Below are 24,796 nucleotides of genomic sequence, written 5' to 3'. Positions count from 1 at the left end.
AGTGAGTGCCATATAAGAAGTATCAAATCTAAACATCACCAACCTGGTCTTTATACTCACTATTGATTAAAGACCTTGTAGTGTGTGTGAGGTAGTTTTGTTACTTCATCAATTTCAAAACACGTGTTTCAATACGTAGCTTAGATAGTGAGTTGGTTGTACCAATATAAAGGAAGCATATTGGTGAAGAAAACTACAAAAAAAAAGGGATATTGGAATCACGACTATCTTATAGTGCTTTCAACTATTCAAGGGGTGAAATGATGATAAACAAAGGAAGAAGATGAAGATGGAAGGATACCTCAATACAATCTGCATTTTGGTCTTTTTTTGTAGGCAAAAAGTGGCCATGTCACTTATTGTAACTAGAGTTAAGATCTAGAGTTTTTATTCATATGAGTTAGAGTTAGAGTTAGTTTTTAAATGCATTCCAAATTCAAAACTCTAACTTTTTGAGTGGTTATGAACTCGATAAGTTAGTTAAGCTAGAATGCCATATAAATTCAAGAATAGTGCATGTAATAGGGACATTTTGGGCTTGAAAATAGGGCACACTTATGTTTTGATATCGAGGCAATTTTTGGAAAGTGAGTACAATTGTTGTTCTTGTAATCAGTCCTTTCTTATGTTCTTAGTGCTAAGAAATAAAAGAAAGTACAAATTTTGCATTCTCTTTTCTACTAAATCTGAATTGTTGAAGTGTTGATTCTCGGTATGAATATTTTTATAGTATGGTGTAAATATTCATGAATCACTAAATTAGCATTGTGTTGATGATAGCTCTGAAGTGTAGTTCTTGTTTGTTTTCATTAGCAGTCTACATCAATTTTATGGAAACATTGAAGTCATGTGGTGCATTCATCATCAATAGTTTCATTTCTATATTCTAAGTTTTAATCATCTTTATTTGAAAAATCAAAAATTTATCCTATGAGGGAGCTACCCCTCTCAAACACAGAGGAAGATACAAGTAATCTAGTAATTATAAGTTTCAATCTCTCAAACTGTTGGCACATTTGTCATTATTCATAGGGTGAATAGGGTCAGTTTTAGAAGTAACTATCATAGTGATAAATCTGTTTACCAATAGATTTTTGGCGACTTTTCTATGGATATGAACAAAAAAGAATAGTTAGTCACCTGATGAAGCAAGATGGTCTTGCCGCATGAGAAAGTGCTTCCAATTCTCCAACTGAATCTAGGTTTCCAAGACATCCAAGAAGATATTATTTCAAATTTGAACACTCTAGCCTAGAGGTGTAGACAAAGTGCTTAGCAATATCATCAAGTAAATCGATTTCTAGAAGAAGAAGAAGAATTCGAGAAAATTTTGTGAAGAGCTCCTATTGGGCAAGAAACTGTAGTCATTGAAAGAATAGTTGTTATTCCAAGAGGGAACATGCAAAATCTTGGTCACATCTAAGGTCAAGTAAATAATAATCAATAAGTTGGATGATAAAGGTACCTTCACCCTAGAATGAAGGTTTGTGACTCTATTTAGAAGATTGAACGGTGGTGACTCTATATGAGGTTCAAATTCAAAACATGGTTTTGTACAAAGGGAAAGTAGAAACTAATAGTGACAGTGATAGGGATGAGGAATATTTTTCATACCCCAAAAAATACATTCTTAATGAACCTCTACAAGTTGAATTCTTGAAGAATTTTCGTGGTGGCAGGAGGCTAGGTCCTCGAATGGTTCATCCTTGCTTGCTGCAAATTTTTCAAAAGATTGAAGAAGATGATGGGAAAGATTATGATTTTATTTCTCATGATCAAGAATAATTTTTAGCAAAAGGTTCAACATATAAAGATAAAAAAGGCCTTGTTGAAAAATTCCTTTCATCTAAATCAGCAATGAAGAATAATGGAAATGTCTCTCATCCACCTGTCTCTCAACAAAATCAAATTTTCATTGATCCTAAATGAGGTAGCTTCCTAAAGAGTTTCTATGGTGGAAAAAAAATAGATTAAAAAAAGATCCATCCATCTTTGCTCTGAACCTTGCATAGATGAAGAAGATGGTAAAGATAATCAATTTTTCTCTTACAAGCCCAAGTCATTTTCAGAAAGAAGTTCCACATGCTATTATAAGGAAGAGCTTGATCATAAAAATGATTTATGTGAATCAAGGATGGATAATGGTGGTAAGAAAAGTAGCCCAACACCTGCACCTATCGCTCATCAAAATAACACTTCCATTGATCCTAATCAGGTTGAATTTTTAAAATGCTTATATGGTATTGTACACCTAGATCCTCATAAAGTACATCCTTCTTCACTTCAAACACTGAAAGAGCTTGAGAAAGAAGACCCATTTAATAATTATTCTCTTGGTAACCAAATGTCTCTCAATCCAAATGTTAGAAAGGACTCATCTAGATCTTCATGCATTAAAGAAGACAGGGATTCTATGTCTAATCAAGGAGAGGGTCGAGAAATGGGGTCTATAGGAGAAGAAGAGTTTGCTAATGTATCAAGGCATCACTGTGACTATTTCAAAACCCAGGAGAAGATATACAATCATCTCAATCCTAATGAGAAAGAAAAAGAAATATCAAATGTTATTGAAGGAACTACACAATATATAATTAAAGATGAGGGAAATGTGGATCAAGGTGAATTTCATACTACTTTTATCCCTTTTTGGTGCCTCAATGCTTCAGACGATGACTTCCTCTATGGAGAAGTATTTCCTATTCATTCACCCCTAATCATTAATGATGAGAACTCTATTGCTGAAGTTGATTATTTAGAATATTTTTCACAATCTTCTACCATTAAAATGATGAAGAAATAACCTCAAGTGGAATCTTGTAGACATATCTATTAACTCCTGAGATTGAAATCTTTACTTTTGAGGATGTTGTAGAGTTTTCAAAAAGTTCTATGATCATCACAACAATAGAAGATCATTTTCAAGAGAAAGATGATGAGTTTTCAAGAAATTATTTTCAAGGTTACATTTAAGTGTCCAATATGAAGCTTTCCCATTTTGTGAAGATGGTTATCAAGGAGAATCAATGAACCAAGTTTGTGAAAACATTGATGAAAATTTAATAATAGGTATGATGGAAATAGAAATTAAAGATAGGATTCAATTAAGAGAAGATGGCATATCAAGCTCTCACTCTTCCTCGTGAATGAAACCTGAATTTGAAGCATTCAAGTTCATGAGTGGAGATTACAATGAAGAAAACATTGTGATGGTATCTTGCACTAGAGAAGTACTTGGCCTTGAAGAAATGTGTTGTGATATAATTATTGAAAAATGTGAAGATGAAGGCATAGATGATGATGCTCTTTAAAAATAATTCCCCTTACATCAATATCAATTGATGATCAATTATCTTGATTAGATAGACTCATTAGAGGGGGTGTGCACCAAAATGGAAAAAATGATTGTTTCTTCTTTGAGTGAACTAATGGGAGAAGGGGAAGAAATACGTCATGGGAAGATCCAATGTAACAAGGATGTGCATTCATATTGGAATAATTTCATATAGAATACAAACACAATCATCCTCATAGAAAAGATAGAGTGTCTAGTGTTAGAAATGAGTTCAGGAATTCATGATGACCAATCACTAGAAATTTAAGTAGAGGGCTTGCTAAGTAGAGGAGAAGATCAAAGATGCATTAAAAAACTTGACAATCTTATAATTCAATTCTTTGAAAATGAAGTCATTAATGACATGCCATAGGAAGCAGAGTTGATTTTGAAGTCTGAGATTTTTTATGAAGCCTAGTTATTTGGATGTGTTTCTTTCTCTAGAGAGGTGGAGCATGCTAGGAATCTCAGAATTAGAATTCTAGGAACCATCTTATATTGGAGTCCACATGAATCTAAAAGTTTCCATATGTTAGCATGCCATGGTATTTATTTTCCCTAAGTAGTGAATGGATTTGTGTGATTATACCTTGAGTCACTGGAGCTAGGGAGACCTACCTTATACATAGTCTAGTTAAGAGTTTTTGGTGTGCCTTTCCCTCCCTTCTATTTTGTTTATGTTCCCAATTTTTGTGTCTTCAATCCCTTTTCATGTATTTACCCACCTTTTTGGGTGACTCTATAGCCCTTGTGATAGAGCAATGCTCTTGTTTAGCTTTGGGTTCATTCAACTTCCTACATAGTCCTTGTCCCTAGATAGAGCCAACTATTACCCAGATATGTTACCATGAGAGTTAGTTAAATTAATTCCATAGAGAGAGAGAGAGGTTAATTCCCACTTATTCTAGATTATTCTCTCTCCCCATACTTTTCTCTCTCAACATACTAAAAGCTTCCTCTCTCTACATACTCAAACTACTTGTCTCTATGTACTCAAACCACCTCTCTCTATGTACAAAAATTTTCTCTCTCCCTGTACTAAAGATCTCATTCTCTCACTACATACTCAAAATACTCTCTCTATGTACTAAAAATTTTCAACCTAATCTTAACCCAAACTTTCCAACCCAAACTCTAATGTTTAAAACAACCACTAGTTAGAAATAAAGTTCACAAATATAATCTACAAGATTGGTTTTATCCAGAGAGGAGGTCATCCTTACAAAGTACATAGATACCATGTGGTACTTGAAGGTTAGTCATGGAGATTTTGAAGGTTGTGTGACTTCAATTCAATATCAATGTGTATTTCCATCGATGTTTGGAATTTCACAGTGGTTTGATAGAAAAGTGAAAGTGTGTTAAGTGTTTGCTAGAATGTCTTTTGAGATTGCATAAGCATGGAAGCAAAGAGAAGTGTGTGAACCATTCGAAAAAATGATTCAATGTCCATCTCATACACAGGAAAAGTCTACAAAGTTTGGAATTAATACTATGGTACAATTTTCCGCGTAATATAGTGTCTTGGAGAAGCAATTCATTGCATATTGAATATTAGTTAATGAAAGAAGCCGACATACATCATTGTGAGAAAATTATAACATTCATTAGTATTAAATATTCAATTCCACTTGAACAACAATGTCTTGATTCAGCCAATAGCACAGTCGATGGTCTTGGGCGATTAATTCTCCATTACTTGGACAATCTGTGTGAGGAGGGTATTTTAATGCTAATATGATGAAGCAAACATTGTGCATCAAAATCAACTACTCAAGCCAAACAAGGCATGTGAACTATTTGACATTTTTTCCTCAATCTAATGTAGTCATGGGTGTGAAGCGTGGCCTATAAAAAATTTTCCTCCTACAAATGTGAGTGATAGGTGTAAGAGTCGAATTGCCAATAGTTTGAATAATTAGACCAAGCACATGAACTATTTGGCAGCAGTGGTGTAAGAGCCAAGACATCGAGTGCAAGAAGTAGGTTTGAGTGAATGGTTTCATGAAACTTTATCCCATGTGCAATGACACATAGGAAGACACACCTTCCTAATATGCAACAACAAATGTGAATAACAAGTACAGAGCCCAATATGATAACATTTCTATCAAATATAGACAAGGATGTGAATTGTTTGTCATATTGTCCCATGGATTAATCACCTCTTGATTCCTCCTTAGAATTCTATGATGAATGAAAGCACATTGATCACCAATCTAAAAGGTGTTAAACACTATTAGATGAGAGTAAATAGTTGATTGACAATAATTACCAATACACTTTGGTTGATAACAAGGATTTACAAACCTTTTCTTGTGTATAGTGGTCCATCAAAAGCCATGCTTCACATCCCTTAGCTCACCATTTACTTAAATTGTGATTTGATGAATTCAATAGCTGATCAATGCTCATCAGCCTAAAAAAATGAGTAAATAGAAAGTCAATAAATGATAAGATGTGCCTGAGTTATGTGATTGAATGTCATAGTTACAAGTCACTGAATTGATATTCATGATCACCAAGCATATTTGCACAATGTGGGAACATGTGCAAGGCATGTGAACTATATGAATAATGTCGCTAAGGTATGCTCCATATAGATTTGGTGTCTTGGTGATATATGATAGGTGATTAGAATGTGCCACTGAGAATGTCACCATTTTCCAGAAGTTTGGGATATACATATATTGTTTAATAAAGTGGCAATCAGTATATATGTAAACCCCATATGCAAGCATAGACAAAGCATTTCAACTATTTGGAATAATGCCTTCATCAACTAAAACCATGAAGATCGCCCCCATTCATGTATGCACAAATTCAACAAGTATGCAGAGATATCTAAATATCATGATCGTGCAATTTATAAATTCAAAGGTTCAACATGGTTTTGTTAGTGTTCTTTCAATTGAAGGTGTGTATCATTGATTGTTCAAGATACTAAGAAACCATGGGTAGTACTCTGTTACAAGATCCCTATGAATTATTTGTCAAAATGCTACAAGGGATTGCCATATAAGAAGTATCAAATCTAAACATAACCAACTTGGTCTTTATGCTCACTATTGATTAAAATCCATGTAGTGTGTGTGAGATAGTTGGAGAGAAGGAATTTGTTACTTCATCAATTCCAAAACACATGTTTCAATGCATAGCTCAGATAGTAAGTTGGTTGCATCTTACAAGGGAACTGCCCCTCTCAAACACTGAGGAAGATAGTAATCTAGTAATGATCAGTTTCAATCTCTCCAACTATTGGCACAGTTGTCACTATTCATAGGGTGAACAGGGTTAGTTTTAGAAGTAACTATCATAGTGACAAATATGTTTACCAACAATATTTCTCAATTTTTGTTGTTTTCGATCACAAAATATGCAGATCATGAAGAGAAAAAGCTGAAAATTTTAAAAAATCATTGTGTTTTCGATTTTTTGAAATTTGGTCATCTGTGTATTCTATAGGAAGGATAGCCATATCCCATTCTAAATTCTAGTTTCATTAGTAAACATGAAGAAATATCATACCACCTCCATAGACATTTCCCATGTGATTAATTTTGGTTGTTTTATTATAATCTCATTCTCTAATAAATTTGTGATCACTGAATGCATCCATAATTGATGAAATGGGTTGCTTACCAAGGGTTCAAACATTATCAGAGAGAGGGGTGGAAATAGTTCCCCTAGCTCCATTATGTAAGACCTAATCTTGAGTCCTCCAAACCACACAACACCCATGTTCCAATCATTAATTTTCTTGGCTTTGGAGCCTCACATTTAGAAGAAGAAACTATTGCAGAAATCTCAAAAGCTAAAAAAGACTCAGGTTTAAACACTAAGGGAAAGATTAAGCTTGTGAAAAAAAGGTCAATTTTGACTATTTAACACTTTTAATCTAGGAATTAAGCTTAGTGTTATGTTTAAGCCATTCCTTTAATAGTAGTTTATATTAGTTATTATTATTTATTAAGATTTATTATTCAAATAGATATGAATTTAAGACTTCTCAAATGAATAACTTATAACTACCATTGTGATGTCTTGCCTTAAATCTAAATCATAAAGAGTATAAGAATTATTTTGGTTGAAATTGCAGCTTATAAGCAATTGATTAGATTATATTGATATGCAATGGTTATTTGGTTGAAAGTACAAGTAATAAGATATTAATTAGATAGTATATATATTGGCTTATGTTAAAGATATTGAATCATAGGAATGCAATAGTTATTTGGTTGAAAATATAGGTAATAAGGAGCATAGGAGTTTAGTTCACAAGGATAGAGCAAGGATGTCGTGGCCTCTCTTTGGTTGTTCACATGATGAAGTCATTATTGGCCTATTTTAGTACTGATTGACAAAGACCATCCTCTTGTGTATGGATGTTCGCCTTGGAAAGAGTATGTGCAGAAGTTTTTTAGTAAAGGATTGGATGGAAAGGGTCATGTTCATTATCTACAATAGAATTAAGTTGAGTTGTAGATGTGTAGAAAATAGGACTAAGTCAATAATGGTGGAAAGCCTTTGTGACTCTGAAGCGCTCTTTTCTTGTATATTGATGGTTTGTTGGGATGTGAACTCATGGTAGCCCTTATTGTCAAAGCTTATTAGTAAAAGCATTTTAATATTTTCTAATATATATGTCACTTCTACCTGTGTAGTCATCTTGGTTTTGGTCATTTATCATTTAGATTTATTATATGATCATTAATATAAATGTAATTATGTGATGGTGAACTTATCTTTATGTAGTTTAAAATTTTATTATTTAGTTGATTAAATATTATTTATATGGTTTGTTATTATATAGTTAGTATTTAATATTCATGGGATATTATCTAGTTATCAAGTTTGAATTGTTTGTAAAGAAATTAATATCAACATATAATGATTTAAACTGATAACAATAAAATAAAGAATTCTCATTATAAACATTTGGCATTTGTTTCAATATATTGTTATATACTAGTATTTAATATTCATGTGATATTATCTAGTTATCAAGTTTGAATTGTTTGTAAAGAAATTAATACAAACATATAATGATTTAATGTAATTACAATAAAATAAAGAATCCTCATTATAAACATTTGGTATTTGTTTCAATACCAGTAACTTCATTCACGCATAATATTCTTACAATTTATTTGTTGTGACAACCCAACAAAATATTTAGTAGTATAATAGATCTCAAAATTTTAATGAAATGGGGAATACATAATGTAAAAATTTATCCATGAAAATGACATTTTTTTTCTGACAACTTAACTTCTATAAGAATTGATTGACAAAGACAATCCTTCTCTTGTTTATGAAGGATCATCTTGGAAGGTATATTTGGAAAAGTTTTAGAGAAGAGAACTAGATGGAAAGACCCATGTTCATTAGCTAGAAGAATCCTCAATAAAGCATCCCAGTTGAATGCCAATAATAAGAATATATGTTTCTTTCAACTACTTTTCTTAATGTAGTTTGAGAGCTATGTTATAAGTATATATGTTTGTAGAAAATATTCTGAACATAATATCTTTAATTATTGAGTTGGTGTCTAGTTCTATTTATAATATTTTTTTTTATGAAGTGCAGGGTTACGAGGTCCCTCTCCAACTTGATGTATTGAGACTATTATATAGGATTCCTATCTTCAATTACTATAAACAACCCTTCACAATAGATCAAAACTCTATCTAGAAAGTTGACAATGAACTTTTGATTGGAAGATGCCTATCACATATTAACATCATCTAATTGTTGACCATGTTGGCAAAATGCAATAAGGTGATAAGAAGTGTTTTGACTAATGGTAAGTTTTTAAAACACAAGAAAATATGGCAAGTGTACATGGCATATATATGTGGCAAGTTTTTTAAACATGATGATATTCTTGTAAAAGGTGACAAACATGGTATATGTGACAAGCTATCAGCAAAGTCTTAAAATATGACACATAAAACAAAGGCCAAATTGAAAGGAAACCTTGAATGCTATTTTTGATGGCAGCACTAAAAAGAAGACAGTAAATACTAACATGATTAGTACGTGGTTGTTAAAGACAACATGTATATTTGTCAAGTGTCAAATTGGTATGGAAAACTTCAAAGGGATTTGTGATTTGGTTTTGTTTGTGGGTGTTTCTTTTCAAACCTACAAAAGACTTTTCTAATTTTTTCAGTTCTCTGTGCAAACAAAGGGTTTTGACAAGTATGGAATTTGTTTTCTTCCTGCAAACATACTTTGGCATGTGGGGTAGGGTTTTGACAAGTATGGAATTTGTTTTCTTCCTGCAAACATACTTTGGCATGTGAGGTTGTTTTGAGATAGGGTTTTTTTTCTTTTGCAAACGAATGTTCTTTGGTCAGTGGAATAGTTATCCTTGTGCTACACATACAATTTGTTCTCCATTTTGTGAAGGTAAATCTTTGGTCTGAAAATCGAGGATGAATGTGAAGGTGTTGTGAAAAGTTTTTGTTTAAATCTAATTGTGGATGAATAAGGATTTTCATGCCATTTTTATACTCACCTCTTATGTTATGGTTGTATGACTGAGGGTTTTCAGAGGCATATTTGGAGTTTTCATAATTGTGACAAGGGTTTCAAAGAATCTTGTGCAAAGAACATCAAAGGTAAAAATAAGTCTCAGGTATTCAAAGATTGAATTTTTTTACAGGAATAAAATTTCCTTCAATGGAAAAGATTGTGTGAAATATGGAGGTGTTATCCAGTTTTAGTTTTCTTAAAAGATGGTAAATTTTTTCTCTTTCAGTTTCAAAAAATAAATAAATAAAATACAATTAGTTTTTTTTGAAAAACAAAAGAAAGAAAAATGAAGTTCTTCTTTGAAGACAATTTTTGTTACTGTGTAAAATATGAAGTCTTTCATGAAACTTTTTCAAATCTAGTTTTCAAAGATAAAGATTTTTTATTAGTCTTCAAATGGCAAGTTTTGGAGGGTTTTCATTTACTTTGAAAAGAATTTTTTTGGGTATTTTCTTGTAAATCCAAATGGCAATTATTTTGAAAGAAAAAGGTGAAAAGAAATGGAGAAGGTTTGTGACTAGTTTTCCATAGGCAATTTTTTTGTACAGTCTTAGTTTTTCAAGATATATAAGGTCACTGGTTCGGACCCAAAAATGGCATTCTTGAAGATTTTTTATTTTTTCTTATAAGGCATTTCTTTGAGGGTTTCAAGTCTGAAATCCTACTTGCACAGTTTGAAGATTTATATGTATGACATTTTAAAGGACATGAACAAATCTGAGGGACAACTAATAAAAGTTGGTTTTAAAAAAGCTTTTCACAAAGGGGTTTTGTTAAACGAACCTAACTAGTTTAGTTGGTTTTATATAACTGATCTACTTTGAATTTTATCAGTATATATAGAGATCATTGGTAAATTCTGAAATGTATGTCTGGAAAATCATTGAAAAGAAGACACAAATACATTTGAGAAAACTTGTGAATAGTTGTAATATGAAAGCTATATTATAAGCTTACCTACATGTATAGATGTAGCATATACATGTATATGTATATGTGAGATTGTAAACAAATATCAAAAGATATAAAGGGTTGAACACCCTGAGTGGTTATTACTGCTGATTGTAAAGGAGTTGAAGCTCAATAAAGATTGCAGGTTCATGGAGTGATTTTTCTCCCTATGATGAATCCTTTTTGAGGAATTTTGAGGGTTTCCCACTCGGCAAAATATGTGTCTCTATATTTTGTGAGTTGATATTTCTTTTTGTTCATGGTGAATGTTTATATTTTTAGCAGAACTTTACATTTAGTTATGAATTGTTAAAGCATTGTAATCAATTTTTGAATTAAATTCATATAGTTCTGATTCACCCGCACCCCCTGCCCCCCCTCTCAGAACTCTAATACTTCCAATAAGTGGTATTAGAGCATAGGATTCCTTTTAAAAATTGTTCCAAGGATTTTTATTAGAAGTTATGGTACAAGCTAAAGGGGCTTCCCTTAATAGGGCTTTACTATTTAAGTAAATGATTATGTCTTCTAGAAAGTAATGATGGAGGCATTTATACATTATTTAGATGTAAGAATGTGTGATGTTGTTATTACAAGTATACTGTCCCACCAATAGTCCCTACTAAATCAAATGACAAACTAACATTTGAGTTGGATAAGAAGGCACGATATGCCCTTCTTTGTGGTCTCACCAAAGATGATTTTGCTAAAGTTGTCTATTGCAAGTCAACAAATTACATTTGGGTCAAACTTGAAACAATCTATCAAGGAGATGAAAAAGTAAAAGAGTCCAAACTATTAACTCTCAAAACACAACTTGATAACTTGAAAATGAATGAGGATGAAACCATTTCAGCATACTTCTTAAGAGTTGATTAGGTAGTAAATGCTAGAAAAGGTCTAGGTGAACATATTGAAGAACATGACATAGTTTCAAAAGTTATTAGATCAGTGTTGCCTAAATTTGAAACTAAAATTTCTACATTAGAAGAAAAGAAAAGGCTTTCTAAAATGACCTTGTATCAATTACAAGGAACACTAACTACATATGAAATGAGGATTAGCAATCAAGCTAGTTCCTCATCAAAAGAAACAACCTTTAAGGCTGAAAAAAATGATAAAAGTGATTCAGACCTAATCGATGCTCTAGAAGCATTACTGGTCAGTAGAATGAGAAAGAAGTATAAAGGAAAACCCAAATGTTTCAATTGTGGTCAATTAGGCCATTTTGCTACAAAACGTCCAAATGTTGAACTAGAAGACTGTTATGAGAAAACTGAAAAGTTTTCTATAGAGAAACATTGGAATCAAAACAAAAGATTCAAGGATTTCAAAAAGAATAGTCTTTTGTCAAAGGAAGATTCAAATGAAAATTCTAGTGTTGCTGATGAAGAAGGGGAGAGACTATTCATGGCCAAAATAGTCCATAACCCTAAACCTGAATCTAGTGAATCTAAATCTTCATCTGATTTAGGTGAAGAAATAGATCTTGAAGAAGAACTTCTAAATTCTTTGCAAGAACTTAAAAGATTAAAGAAGTTAATTTCAAATCATGAAATTGAAAATCAAAAACTTCAAGAAGAGTTAAAAGAAGCAAATCTGATTATAGAAAATTAAAAATTCATTCTTGAAGAAAAGGATAAGAAATTAAATTTTTTGCAAAGTTCATCTAAAGAGTCTTCTAATGAAAAAACCAAATTCCTTTTTAATGGTTATTGTTTCAACTGCAATGTCTTTGGGCACAAGGCTATTTTTTGTGAAAACAACAACAATCAAGGAAAAAGAAGAATTATCAAGTGCTTTAGATTTTTTTACTATGGCCATTATGCAAATCAATGCAAATTGAATTTGAGACCTAAATAGATTTGGAAGCAAGTAAAGACAACTAAAACCTCTTTAATTGTTGAAACAACCTTATTTACTCAAAATCCTGCAATGTGGATTTTGGATAGTGGCTACTCACACCATATGACTGGGTGTAAAAGAAAATTCAAGACACTAGAAGATTTTGATGGAGGGTTTATATGATTTGGTGATAACTCTAGAGCCTATATAATAGGAAGAGGTTCAATAATTTTAAACAAAGATACACCAATTCATGATGTATACTTTGTTGAAGGTCTAAAACATAATCTTTTGAGTATTAGTCAGATTTTTGATAATGGGTACTCTATTTCTTTTAATACAAAAGGATGCTATATCAAAAATGGAAGGGATAGAGTCATTGCTAGTGGATTAAGAATAGGTGGAAATCTTTATAACCTATTTGATTCTACTGTTCAAGAAACTTCACTAGTTAATACTTGTCTTATGAGTCAAGTAGAAGAGAATTGGTTGTGGCATAAGAGATTGAGACATCTAAACTTTGATAATCTTGCTAGAATTAGTAAGAATAAAAAAGTCAGAGGATTACTACAAATAACCAAACTAGCAAATATTTGTGAAGAATGTGTAAAAGAAAAACAAACAAGAGTATCTTTTAAAACAAAAGAATACTCATCAAATAGACCACTTGAACTAGTGCATACTAATCTATGTGGTCCAACTAAAACTACATCATTAAATGGTGAGAAACATTTCATGTTGTTCATAGATGATTATTCAAGGATGGTTTGGGTAACATTTCTGAAACACAAATTAGAAGCCTTTGACTATTTCAAAATTTTCAAAAAAATGGTAGAAAGGGAAACTAACTTAAAATTAAAATGTTTAAGATCAAATAGGGGAGGAGAATTTACCTCTCAAGAATTTATTGAGTATTGTGAAAAACATGGCATAAAAAGACAATACTCTAGTGCTAGGACACCAAAGCAAAATGGTGTTGTAGAAAGGAAAAATAGAACTATCAAAGAAATGGCTAGGACCATGCTTAATGAAGCAAAACTACCTGACAAATTCTAGAAAGAAGCTATTCATACAGTTGTCTACATTCTAAATAGAGGAAAAATTAGAGTTAGAATAACTCATACTGCATATGAATTATGGAATGGCAAAACATCAAATGTTAAAAATTTCAAAAAAAATTGGTTGTAAATGTTTCATCAAAAAGAATGATGATTCCTTAGAAAACTTCAATTCAAGATCTAATGAAGGGATTTTCCATGGATACTCTACACATAGAAAAGCCTATAAATGCTATAATAAAAGGCTGAATAAAATTGTAGAAGCCATATTTTATTTGATGAAAATTCTGTGTGCTACAATAATAAAGAGGATCATTAAGATACATCATTCCAAAAATCAGAAACTTTGCATGATGAACATCCTGAAAATGTTGAAACTGAACTTGCTGATGAAACTGAACTAGAAAACTGTTCAAGTCCTAAAGTAACAAGTATTGGTTCAAACATAAAAACATCTTCTAGAATAATTGCTAAGAGACATCCGGAGCCTCAAGTTATTGGGGATGTAGAAAAAAGGATCTTAACTAGAAGAAAAGCCAAAATAGATGAACAAACAAACATTCTTCAACATTTTTGCTTGATAGTAGATTTTGAACCAAAAAGTGTTACTTAAGCCTTATTAGGCTCCTATTGGCAAAATGCTATGTAGGATGAAATAAACCAAATAGAGAAAAATAAGACTTGGGAACTTGTTCCCATACCTAATGACAAAAATGTCATCAGTGGAAAATGGGTATTCCATAACAAACTGCATGAAGATGGAAAAGTGATCAGAAATAAAAGCCAAATTTGTATGCAAAGGTTATGCTTAGCAAGAAGGAATTGATTTTGGTGAAACCTTTGCACCAGTTGCAAGGATGGAATCAATTATAATCTTCCTTGCATATGCTAGTTATAAAAAAATCACTGTTTACCAAATGAATGTCAAAACTACATTCTTGAATGGGTATCTTGAAGCGAAAGTCTATATGGAACGACTAGAAGGTTTTGAATCTTTTGAAAAACCTAATTATGTTTACCAACACAAAAAGGATTTATATGGCTTAAAAAAAGCTCCTAAAGCTTGGTATTCCAGGTGGGATAAACATTTAATTACAAATGAATTTTCTCGTGGAAAGGCAGACAACACTTTGTATATCAAAGTTTTAAATGATGATATTTTGGCAGTAGAAATCTATGTGGATGATATTATTTTTGGGTCTACTAATGATGAATCAGAAAAACATTTTCAAATATTATGGAATATGATTTTGAAATGTCACTATTGGGTGTGCTCACAGTTTTCCTTGGTTTGTAAGTCTCACAACTTTAACATGGACTATTTCTTTCTAAAACTAAATACACAAAAGAAATTTTGAGAAAGTTTAATATGGCTGAATGTAAACCAGTAAGTACTCCTATGGAGATAGGCTACAAACTAATAAAGAATGATGACTCACCTTCTATAAATTAAACTCTCAAAAAAGTCCATGATTGGAAGTTTGTTATATCTTATAGCATCTAGACCTAATATAATGCAAGTAGTATGTATGGTGTCAAGATTTCAATCTGATCCAAAACAATCTCATCTCAATGTAGTGAATAGAATACTAAAATACATTCAAGGCACACTTGATTTTGGTTTATGGTATCCTCACAGCAATGATTTTACACTTTCTAGTTATACTAATGCAAATTGGGGTGGATCTAATGATAAAAGAGCACTAGTGGTGCAACCTTCTTTCTTGGAGATTGTTTAGTTGTCTGGCATAGTAAGAAACAAGATTGTGTCACCTTGTCTACTTGTGAATCTAAAAATGTTGCTGCTACAACATGTTGTACTCAGTTGATTTGGATGGACTATCAGTTATCTGATTTAGGTATTCAGGTTTCAAAACCTATTTCTATCATTTGTGAAAATATGAGTGTTATTCAATTAAGTAAAAATTTAGTAATGCACTCATGCACAAAACATGTGGCCATTAAAATTCATTTCTTGAGAGATAAAGTTCTTAATAATGAATTCAAACTGATCTACGTGCCCACTCAAGGATAAGTAGCAGACATTTTTACCAAAGCTCTACCTAGGGAATTGTTTGAACAATTAAGAACTAGATTCGGAGTTTTCTCTCAATAAATGCTAATATAAGATTCTTGAAAATAAACATTCTATGTTAGGTTTCTACTCCTATTCACGAATTTTTTTCATGAAAAGTAGATGGTCAAATTTTTTGACAGAAAATTTTTGGGGGGGGGGGGGGGGGGGGAATCAAAGTTGTGTAATTAGAACTATGTTTGATAATTAGCATTCACATTTGATGGTTCTAAGCATTGTATTCTATGTGGTTCTCAGCATATTTATGGTTCAACACATCATGGCATAATCAACATTTGTATGATTTGTATTCTTTGTTCATTATCTTCTATACATGAGATGAAATTTGTATTCAATTTTTTTTTATGTTTCACCTTGTATATATGAGATGGTGAAAATTTTACCTAAAAAATGGGGGAGATTGTTGACCATGTTGGCAAAATGCAATAAGGTGATAAGAAGTGTTTTGACCAATGGTGAGTTTTTGAAACACGAGAAAAGGTGGCAAATGTACATGGCATATATATGTGGCAAGTATTTTAAACACGATGATATTCTTGTAAAAGGTGAAAAACATGGTATATGTGACAAGGCATTAGCAAAGTCTTAAAATGTGGGACATAAAACAAAGGCCAAATTGAAAGGAAACCTTGAACACTGTTTTTGATGGCAGCATTAAAAGGAAGATTGTAAATACTGACATGGTTAGTACGTGGCTATTAAAGATAGCATGCATATTCACAAAGTGTCAAATTGGCATGGTAAACTTCAAATGGATTTGTGATTTAGTTTTTTTTTTGGGTGTTTCTTTTCAAACCTATGAAAGACTTTTCTAATTTTTTTAGTTCTCTATGCAAACAAAGGGTTTTGACAAGTATGGAATTTGTTTTCTTCCTACAAACATACTTTGGCATGTGAGGTTGTTTAGAGAAAGGTTTTTTTTTTCTTCTGCAAATGAATGTTCTTTGGTCAGCGAAATAATTATCCTTGTGCTACACATGCAATTTGTTCTCTATTTTGTGATGGTAAATATTTGGTCTAAAAATCTGGGATGAATGTGAAGGTTTTGTGAATTTTTTTTGTTTAAATCTGATTGTGGATGAATAAGGATTTTCATGCCATTTTTATACTCACCTCTTATGCTATGGCTATATGACTGAGGGTTTTCTGAGGCATATTTGGAGTCTTCATAATCGTGACAAGGGTTTCAAAGAATTTTGTGTAAAGAAAAACTGAGGTAAAAATCAGTCTCAGGTATGCAAAGATTGAATTTTTGTACAGCAATAAAAGTTCCTTCAATGGAAAAGATTGTGTGAAATATGGAGGTGTTATCTAGTTTTAGTTTTCTTAAAAGATGGTAAATTTTTTCTCTTTCAGTTTCGAAAAAGAAATAAAAATATATAGTTAGTTTTTTTTGAAAAACAAAAGAAAGAAAAATAAAGTTCTTCTTTGAAGACAATTTTTGTTACTGTGTAAAATATGAAGTCTTTCATGAAACTTTTTCGAATCTAGTTTTCAAAGATAAAGGTTTTTTATTACTCTTCAAATGGCAAGTTTTGGAGGGCTTTCATTTACTTTCAAAAGAATTTTTTTGGGTATTTTCTTATAAACCCAAATGGCAATTATTTTGAAAGAAAAAGGTGAAAAGAAATGTAGAAGATTTGTTACTATTTTTTAGAAGTAAATTTTTTGTACAATCTTAGCTTTTCAAGATATATAGGGTCATTGGTTTGGACCCTAAAATGACATTCTTGAAGATTTTTTATTTTTGCTTAAATGACATTTCTTTGAGGGTTTCAAGTTTGAAATCCTACTTGTATAGTTTGAAGGTTTATATGGCTAACATTTTAAAGGACATGGAAAAATCCAAGGGACAACTAATAAAAGTTGGTTTTAAAATAGTTTTTCACAAAGGGGTTTTTTTAAATAACCCTAACTAGTTTAGATGGTTTTATATAACTGATCTACTTTGAATTTTATCTCTATATATAGAGATCATTTGTAAATTCTGAAATGTATGTGTGAAAAAATCATTGAAAGGAGACAAAAATACATTTGAGAAAACTTGTGAAGAGTTGTAATTTGAAAGCTATATTATAAGCTTACCTATATGTATAGATGTAGCATATACATGTATATGTGTATGTCAGATTGTAAACAAATAGAAAAAGATATAAAGGGTTGAACACCCTGAGTAGTTATTGCTGCTAATTGTAAAGGAGTTGAAGCTCAATAAAGATTATAGGTTCATGGAGTGGTTTTTCTCCCTATGACGAATCGTTTTTGAGGAATTTTGAGTGTTTCCCACTCGAAAAAATACGTGTCTCTATATTTTGTGAGTTGATATTTCTTTTTGTTCGTGGTGAATGTTTATACTTTTAGCACAGCCTTACATTCAGTTATGAATTGTTAAAGGATTGTAATTAGTTTTTGAATTAAATTCATATAGTTCAGATTCACAACCCCACCCGCCCCATCTCCCCCCACACCCCACATGCCCCTCTTAGAACTCTAATACTTTCAACACTAATAGCCATCTTACACACACATGCATAGATAGATCATTGGCATTGATGGTAATGGTGATTCTATCAACTTAGATTATTCGGATTCAGATTGATTTTAAAGTCTATCCATAGCTACTAATTTTTGGATCACAGTAGTGGTATTTTAATGCTTCTTTCCATGTGATTGGAAAGTTTTTTATTGATAAGTAGGAAATATTTTCTACAAGTCAAATTGTAATAATTCTATCAAATTTAACTGTGTAGTTTTGAGTAAAATTCATTAACCAATGTTTCATAAGTAGTGATTCACAATAGTCCATATTTCATGAGAATGAATGGAACACTTAGCACTCATTGGATCTAGGTGATGCTCATAGAAGTGAAGCATTGAGATCTCATAGATCTCCAAGCAATAAACATCTAATTTATATTTATTACATAAAATATTATAGCTTGTTAGTATAGCCAAAACTTCTACCAATCCATGTGTCTTTGGAAAAGTGAAGGGCCCTACAAAACCTTTTTCCTCTATCCTTCTACCACTCCTATGATTCATTTGGGAAAAAAGTGTTAGAATGTGAGATTTATTTTTCTAGGAAAAGCTTAATATGTATTAGATTTAAATTATGACATTGTCTTCCCCTTTTTACCATTAGATTCATGAAGTTTCATCTTCTATAGTTGAGGGTAAAATGGAGTTGTACTCTTTTGCTAGAAGTTTCTTTATGTTGTTTATTTCAATTATAATTATAAAGATGAGCAAGAGATTTTGTTGATGGTGGTACTTGGAGGTGGGATTCACATCCCCTCTCAATGATCCTCCCATTTCCTTATTTTTCCATCATTTCTAGCATGATAAAGTTTATGAGGTTATTGGACTCTATGACTAGAAACAACTTAGACATGCTTTATTTGCATACATTTTAGTTATAATTGATCTTAAAAAATCTTTCCTAGTAAGGTCATTCTATAAGAGTGACAGATCTTAGTGTTGATTGGTAAACTAGGTGGGATCCATGTTCACTGAAAGCATTATTTTGCTACCAATCATTTGGGTCTTGATTATTGTGTTTAAGAATCTTTGTCTTCTGTTTAGAATTATCATATTTTCTTCTCTCCTTTCTACTATCTAGATTTAATTTCTAGTACATTATTTGCCATAATAAATTTGCTTCTAACTTTTTATTATATTATTTGTAAGGCCAAATCTTGGTCTTATGTTTACAAATATCACATTTTCTTCTCTCCATTCTACTATCTAGATTTACTTTCTAGTGTATTACTTGCCATACTAAATTTGCTTCTAACTTTCTAGTACATTATTTGCAAACCAAATTTGCTTCTAACACTAAAATGGTAGATGTTGTGATCAAGGTTTCTTTCTTCTCCCTCCAAATCATTATTTCTAGATTAAATCAACTTTGTTTCTAACGTTCATAATGGAATTAAGGATTGTTTTATTATTTCTTATGTTGAAACAATTGTCCTTAATAATTGTTTTATATCTCATTATATTTCTAGTGACCCACTTTCTTCTATGGTTTCCCTAGATTTGTGGTTGTAAAAAATGTTTCATTTTCCTCTTCACCTAGATCTTTAAGTGTTGATGAAACATATGGTTGGATAGTAGTAGAAAGAAGGAAGGAAGATGTAAATTTGGATAAGGTTATTTTGAATCTAACTTAGTGTTAACTTTTGTTAAACCTCTTGGGTAACTTGGATATTCCCTTTGTAACATGGTTTAGGCCACGTCAAAAACACACTTAGTCCATGTGGTGTGTATGTTTTCTTGATTTCACTCTAGTCTCTTGTTTAGATAGTTTTTAATACTAAAGAGTTGGAGCCATTCCCTACTTATATTAATTAAAACAAGAAATCTAAGAGTTAAGATAGACATATCAATTTAAAGCACTTCATGCTTATATTTAAGAATTTTGTTTCTCTACTTTTTTAATAAAAGGATTAATTTGATATGAAACAAAAAGGATTTTGTTCAAGATATATGAAAAAATAAAAATATATATAAAAGAGATATTATATATATTTATATAAACTTCATGAAATATCAAAAATAACAATGTTATGTCATTTTAAAATTCTTAATGATTTTTTTGTTATGAGTAACATGAAGTTTTTTTCCATACATCATCTCATAATATACTACAAGTATCCTCATATTTGTTCTAAATATACCAGCTGATCTCATACCTTTAAAAAAATGATCAAACTTTGAATATGATGTTCTCCCCTTCTTCTCATTATCTTTATACACACAATATAACAAATTTTACTATATATATTACATAAATTCTTTTACTCAATCTCTTTTTACCTAAACTTTTTTACTCGATCTTTTCTTTCGAAAGTTTATTTGATTTTGTATCTACCTTCATAACTTTTTATAACTAACAAAAATATTATATTTAGCTTAAAATATAAAACTTCTTTATCAAAAGGATATAAAATAACAATTAACAGAATCCAAACCATAAAAAAAAATACGATGACAAGCCACTCACTTTCCTAAGGTAGAGCACACTGCCATGATTTTTAAAAGCACGGAAAACACATAAAAAAATGATTTCCCTGATTGACAAACCTATAAACATTCCTTCACAACGGATCAAAAACCTGTCTAGAAAGTAGACAACGAGCTCTTGCTTACAAGCTGCCTGCCACATTTTAACTATTTATTGGTGTTGATGGTGACTCTTTATCAACTTGATTATTCAGATTCAGAGGGATGTGAAAGCCTATCCACAGCGACTAATATTTGAATTAAGGTATTGGAATTTTACTTTTCTAAAGTTGTTTTAGTTTGTCAAATTATTTGAGATTCTCTGGTGTGATGGTAAATGCAAAACAAAAGTCTTACATTACAGGTGATCTACAATTATGGGTCTATTTTAAACCGACAAACCTTTCCTTTGAGAAGGCAAAAGTGCTACAAACATTCTCTTTGACAAGCAAATATCTAACGCAAACTCTTGCATGATTTTTAAGGTCTCAAAAGTTCTAGAATCTTATTCATTGTTATCATTTTTAATTATAGAGTTAGTATCGTAGTTCCCATCTTCCATAGCTAATCTATGTTATTTTACTTGTGTCTGTTTTTTTTTCTTTTTTCTTTTTGTAATGAATTCGAATGCTTATATACAATCCAACTTTTTTTCAAGAATTTATTTAATTTTTATCTGTATACATTTTCAGACTACATCTTATTTTTAGATACATTCCTTTTGTTACATTTTTGAATTAAGATAGTTTTTTATTAAGAAAAGCAACAATTAATGACTGCTGAATCAAACTACAATCAGACCTCTAGACACCAGTAACAGAATATTAACAGTGTCTAGTCATGTAAGTTAAATTAAGATAGTTCTTAGATAAAATATTATTGATATAAATTTTTGCTAAGATCTATTTGCTTTGAGCATTGCATGAAATCTTGATAAGAAGGAGCATTTGATTAAGAGCTTTGATAGTTGTTAGAAAGTTCGCTTGAGTATAGATTATCATCTCTTTCTTTCATGCTTAGCCACCTACTAAGGAGAATTCTAAAGAAGAAGATGGTGCTGCCTTTAGTTGGGACTCCATGATATTACATATTTTGAGATGTGAGCCACCTTCTAATGGTATCACACAAATTGTTATAATATTTTGGAAACTTTATCCTTTATTTTAATTCTTCCTAAACTTTGAATATGTTTCTTCCTATAACCACTTGTATATATATATATATATATATAGCACACTACACAAATTATTGTTATAAACATAATAATTTCTAGCTGATTTCAATTAAAATGAGTGTTTATTTAGCCATCACAAACCTTAAATCTTACCAAGGAAAATCCAGAAAACAAAACAAACTCCCTTTTTAGTAAGATTTAGGTTCTTCGATGTCCTCTAAATATGCTCAAGAAGAGTTTGGAGGGTAAACAAATTCCCTCCTTGATAAGATTTAAGTTTCTACACATCCTCTAAATCTGTTCAAGGAGGCTCGTCCTAATCTAAGAGCTCTTTATAATGGCTATGTGCAGCCCATGTAATTGTATCAGGTTATTCTTAAGTTTTGCAGAACCATAATAAATCTTGTGTTCTTGTATTCAACTTCTTTATTTCTTTGCTCGATTTAATAAGAAGAGTTAGAAAAAAAAACTTACTCCTCCTTAATATAATAAGATTTAAAGTTTCTACATCTACCATCTATTAAAAAATAGTTCATTAATATAATAAGTTTCTAAAAATTCTTTAAATCTACTCTCAAGTAGAATTCGGAAAAAAAACTTACTTCCTTCTTAATATAATAAGATTAAATCTGCTGAAAAAAGAGTTTGAAGTAAAAACAAACACTAGATCCTTAATAAGATTTAAGTTTTGAATATACCCACAAACTCTCTCAATTTTTGAAGACTGAATGCATAGATAATGGATGAACTGGGCAACTTACCAAGAGCTCAGACATTATCAGAGAGTGGGATCGAAAACGTTCCTCTCCAATATGTGAGACCTAATCTTGAGTCCTCCAAACCACACAACACTCATGTTCCAGTCATTGATTTGCTTAGAGCCTCGCATTTAAAACAAGAAACAATTGCAGAAATCTCAAAAGCTGCAAAAGACTAGGTTTCTTTCAGATCATCAATCATGGAGTCTCAAACTCTCTGATCTCTCGAATACAAGAAATGGGCAAAGTTTTTTTCAATCTTCCCATTGAAGAAAAGGAATTGTATAGAAATGAACAAGATGGAAGCCCTATTGGCTATGGAAGCAAATTAGGATACACCCAAGATTGTAAATTGGACTGGGGGGATTACTATTACAACGTTATCTTGCCTCCCCACAAAAGAAACATGTCTCAATGGCCCAAACAGCCTTCTGATTTAACATAGACAGTGTAACAGGCCCAAAAAATGTGAAAGTAAAAAAATAAACTCAAATAGAAAAAATAAAATGCTGAAACTATTGAATCAGATATAAGATATACACAGAGAATTGAAACTAACAATGATATTCGCAAAAAGAGGGGTAAAAATTTATTAAGACAGAAAGGAATACAACAAGGAGAGCTCAACAAGGAGCTCGATCCTGAGCAACAAGATCATCAAATTCTTGCACCATCTCAAAGGACAGTTGCCCCCTATCCCTAATATTCCAACCCGGATCATGACTAGAAGCCCATTTAGCTAAACAATCAGCAGGTCTATTCCATTCTCGCGGAATATACTTGAACCTAATGAACTGAAAAGAGGAAGAGAAGAAAAGAATCTGCTTAACAACAGTGGCCAGCTACCAACTAACATCCTCAAGCTCTTGCGAAGAAAGCATGTTCACCACCACCTAGGAATTAGACTCACAAATAATCTTACTCCATCCCCACAAGCAACACTATTCCACAGCATATAAAATAGCCTGAGCTTCCATGAGATTGTTAGTATAATCACCCTTATGGATTGAGAAGAAAAATTTAACATTCCCAGAACTACAACGAGCCACTCCGCCAATACCAGCCGGACCAGGATTCCCACGAGAAGAACCATCAGTGTTAATTTTCAGAACTCCATAGGGAGGAGGAGTCCAGTGCCCATCCCGGTTAACCCGACCCTTCCTCTGATGGTGCAGCTGCCTGAACATAGAAGGAAACCTATGAGCCGCAACCCCATCCTGCAGATGAAAATTGAGGCGATTACAGATAGCAAGATCAACCGGATCCATACCCCCATCAAGCTCACACTTCACAAGAATAGTTTCCTGGAGAGAATGTGATATTTTCCACCAAAGATGCAAAACACCAAGCCGAACATCTTGGAATATGCAATGATTCCTCTCCAACCAAATATGCCAAAGCATGAAAGATGGGCCAACAATCCAAGCAACATGGAGAGAAGAAGACTTGGTAGCAGCACTACCCAAGCGAGCCCAGAACTCAAGCAAAGAGGAAGCATGCCGACAAGAGCAACCCCAAGCACTCCACCAAAGGTGCCATATTTGAGTAGAATAGGAGAAATGGAAGAACAGATGGGAGACAGACTCCTCTCCATTACCACACAAAACACAATAAGAGGGGCCCTGAAATCCATGTTTACAAAGATTATCCCAGGTAAGACAACAGTTGTGAGCCACTAGCCACATGAAAAAATTGCACTTGGACCAAGAAACTTTATTCCAGACTTGCTTCCACCAAGGGACCTCAGCATCCCCAAATAATTGTCTAGTTATCTCCTGATACCCAGCAGAGACATGATATTTACCAGACAAGGTACCGCCCCAAGCCAATACATCTAGACCAAGCAAAGAGGAACACTCTCTAGAGGCCAAAATTTGAGAAAGCTCTTGACGATCCATGTCTGTACCTCCAGGAGACCAATCAGAGGAATGCTTCCATCTATAACCAACAACAGGTCCCAATTGATAAGGAGTCTTGTAATGAGCCACTTTATCCCATCCAGCAGCAAGAAAAGAGTCACAAAGAGGCTGAAGATGAGGG

The 24,796-nt window shown here is 32.1% G+C and overlaps 1 pseudogene; it reads left to right on the top strand.

Moving 5' to 3' along the window:
* Positions 1–2,440: 2,440 nt before the first annotated feature.
* LOC149575560 (leucoanthocyanidin dioxygenase-like) overlaps positions 2,441–24,796 on the top strand; it is a 56,664-nt pseudogene continuing 34,308 nt past the window's right edge.

The sequence above is a fragment of the Cupressus sempervirens genome, chromosome 2, assembly GCF_028749045.1.
Source record: "Cupressus sempervirens isolate cs-2001-9-10 chromosome 2, ASM2874904v1, whole genome shotgun sequence".
Taxonomy (NCBI): Eukaryota; Viridiplantae; Streptophyta; class Pinopsida; order Cupressales; family Cupressaceae; genus Cupressus; species Cupressus sempervirens.
Note: the sequence above shows the minus strand (reverse complement) of the source record. Positions and strands in the feature narration are given on the sequence as shown.